The sequence below is a fragment of the Propithecus coquereli genome, unplaced genomic scaffold (assembly GCF_000956105.1).
Source record: "Propithecus coquereli isolate 6110/MARCELLA unplaced genomic scaffold, Pcoq_1.0 Scaffold244, whole genome shotgun sequence".
Lineage (NCBI taxonomy): Eukaryota > Metazoa > Chordata > Mammalia > Primates > Indriidae > Propithecus > Propithecus coquereli.
Window position 1 is genome coordinate 1,020,605 of NW_012147997.1, and position 3,667 is coordinate 1,024,271.

Here is a 3,667-nt window from a genome sequence, read left to right on the forward strand (position 1 = left end):
GCTGCTGTTAACAAATAATGCCGTACACTGGGGTGGCTCAAACAACAAACATTTATTTCTCACAGTTCTGGAGCCTAGTAAATACAAGACCAAGGTGCCAACACATTTGGTGTCTGATAAGGGCCCACTTCCTTGGTTTGCAGTTCTTATTGTATCCTCACATGGTGGAGAGCAGAGGGAGAGGAAGTGTCTCTTCTTGTAAGACACTAATCTCTTTCAGAAGGGATCCACCCCCATGACTTAATTACCTCCCAAAGGCTCTACCTACAAATACCATCACACTGGGGATTAAGCTTCAACATATGAATTTTAGGAGACATATTCAGTCCATAGCACCTTATGAACTAGAACAATGGTTCTCAATAGCTTTGAGGCAGAAATCCCCTTTAAGAGTCAAGTTTTTCAGGCTTCCATCTGATACCATATTTCATTGAATGTATGCCACTGATTATAAGATGCACCGTTACTTTATTTACTACTATAAGGAAAAATCCCTGACATTGCTTTCGTTTTTTTTGTTGCTGCTGTTGTTGAGACAGAGTCTTGCTCATCACCCTGGGTAGAGTACAGTGACATCATGCTCACTGTAACCTCAAACTTCTGGGCTCAAGAGATCGTCTTGCCTCAGCCTTTCCCAAGTAGCTGGGAGTACAGGTGTGTGCCATGATGCCTGGCTAATTTTTCTAGTTTTAGTAGAGATGGGGTCTCTCTCTTGCTCAGGCTGGTCTTGAACTCCTAAGCTCAAGCGATCCTTCCGCCTCGTCCTCCAAGAGTACTAGGATTACAGGCATGAGCCACTGTGCCCAACTGCTTTCGTAATCATTTATAAGTTTTTCTTTTTCTTTTTTTTTGTAGACACAGGGGTGGTGGGGGATCTCATGGTGTTGCTCAGGATGGTCTCAAACTGCTGGCCTCAAGCATGGTCTCAAACTGCTGGCCTCAAGCAATCCTCCTGCACTGGCCTCCCAAAGTGCTTGGATTCTAAGGCATGAGCCCACCGTATCCAGTCATTTATAATTTTTGTTTTACATTTATTGAGAGAGATTTCTTGGACTTTATATAAATACTTCTCAAAAGTTGCATCACTATTCTACATACATACATACATAACAAGGAAAATATGAGTGAAATAAGTTGGAAAGGCATTCCTAAAACTTCACATTTGGAGTTTGAAAATCCTGAATCACTTTTTGAATTGGTTATTGATGTCCATGTTTTACTATACAATACAGATGCTATGACTTAAGGATGGGGTTACTTCCTGATAAACCCATCACAAGTTGAAAATGCTTTTAATACACCTAACATACCGAATATCATAGCTTAGCCTAGCCTACCTTAAACGTGCTCACAACACTTATATTGGCCTATAGTTACACAAAATCATTTAACACAAATCCTATTTTATAATAAAGTATTGAATATCTTACGTAATTTATTGAATGTTCTCATACGTGGGAGCTAAAAAAGTGTATTGTTTTTTCTGCTATCAAGAGAATTGATTCAACTTTTCTCGAGTTCTCTAGTCTTGTCTCTGGGATTTTCTTTGAAACTGCTAATATATCCATTCTATAAATTTGAGTTGTTTGCTTGTTGCTTCATGTCTTGACTGTGTGAAAGGCAATCCCTTTTCATATACCTAAAAAGAAAATTGCAAAATAGCTTCTATTTTGGATATATGCCTTTCTTAAGCTATGAAGCACTTGACTCTTGCTTTGAAAGAAAATATAAAATTATGCTCATTGTTCCAATGAATATTTGCTTTACTATTTATGCTTCTTAGTTCTCTTTCCCTTTACTTACATATTCTTTTTGTGTCAATGTTACGTCATAGTACTATCTTATACAGCATAAGTGGCAATTAAACTCAATAATTGTACCAAGAATGCATGTGACTTGATTGAAGTGACTATAATATAACCAGCTGTGACTAGATTTGTGAATGTGCAAGCAATGATAATATGTTATAACTTCTGCCTCCCCAGTGATTATAGGATGCCTTCAATTTCAAGATGCATCCAGATTTCACTGATGTTAAATGTAAGAAAATGTATATGTCTTAAAATCAATGAATACTTAAAAGGAAAGTCTTGGCTACTTATATTGTTTCATTAGTTGTAACAGCATATATGTCCTTGAATAATAGGTTTTGCAAATATGTGGAAGATATTTATTCAGTCTATAGGTAGTGCTTGGTGTTGACCCTTTGCAGTAATCCAAAGCTCAGAGTTGGAAACCATTGTTACAGATAAAGGAGAGGTGGGTAGAGAAATGGTGCCTTTCTGAACTGAGCAGTGAAAGAATGTATTTTGTATACATTATTTTAAAAACATTTCAGTTTTAAAATAGAGTTGGCGATTTATTCTTGGAAGTCGAAACAAATCAGAGGCAATTATAGTTGACCTAGAAGCATTTTAAACTATTTAGCCTTGTTGATGCTCCAGAAATGCACTAGAGGGCAGTAGTAAGCAATAAAACTTTTGTGTTTCTGAAAAAGATAGTCTTTTTGTATATTTTCTTCAAAAAAGTCTGAGGTTAATTTCAAAAGATTGTTGTTTAAAGAACGTAAAAGTTATAATGTTTTGTATTAGGTTATTAAGTATAGAATGTCCAATTTCCTTAAATACTAAGTTTGACAAGTTGATACCTCTGACATTTCACTTTGACACCTCTTATGTTTTTTGTTGTTTGCTTTTTTATTGTGGAGGTACATTCTCATTCTTTCAAATGCGCGTTCTGCCTTGTGATTGTCTTTCAAAAAAAATTTTTAGAGCAATTTTTGTGAAACCTTGGATAAGTCAAAAATTCGTGTTATTTTCGAATGTGAGTTCCGTTGTGGAACCAGTGCAGCGTAGACAGCTTGAAATATCAACATATTAATGATCTGGCTAATGAACATACAGTGTGTCAATGGTTTGAAAAGTTCCATTCTGGTGATTTTAATCTTGGAAATGAGCCATGAGATGACCTGACACCAAGGTTGATAATGATGAGCTGAAAGCTGTAGTGGAAGCGAATCCATCTCAACCTACGTGGGAATTAGCAGCAAGGTTCGATGTTACTATTCCAACAGTATTGGACCATTTGAAACAAATGGCCAAGGTGAAGAAGCTGGATAGATGGGTACCGCATGAATTAAATGAGCATCAGAAGGTAAATCATCTTGAAGCTTACCTTTCTTTGCTGTCATGACATAAAGACCAACCATTTCCATACCGTATTGTTACATGTTGATGAAAAATGGATTTTTTTGACAATTGCAAGCATTCAGCACAATGGCTGGATAAAGGTGACGTGCTGAAACACAGTCCAAAACCGAATATTCATCAGAAAAAGCTAATGGTGTCTGTTTGGTGGTCCAGCGCTGGTGTTATTCACTACAGCTTCATGAATCCTGGTCAATCAATTACAGTGGATGTCTACTGCAATCAATCGGACGAAATGATGAGGATGTTTATGATTAAGCAGCTGAGATTGATCAGTAGAGACAGGCCAATCCTCTGGCAAGACCACCTGTTGCAAAAAACAACGCTGTTCAAACTACAAGAGCTGGACTTGGAAACTCTCTGTGATCCAGGTATTCACCAGATCTTATACCAACTGACTACCACTTCTTCCAGGCATTGGACCACTTCTTACAAGGACAAATATTCAATTCTGAACAAGC

The 3,667-nt window shown here is 37.2% G+C and overlaps 1 protein-coding gene across 1 annotated transcript in view; it reads left to right on the plus strand.

The window, feature by feature from the left end:
- Positions 1 to 3,667, plus strand: part of LMBRD1 (LMBR1 domain containing 1) — a 133,511-nt gene that overhangs the window by 70,224 nt on the left and 59,620 nt on the right. The window lies entirely within an intron of this gene.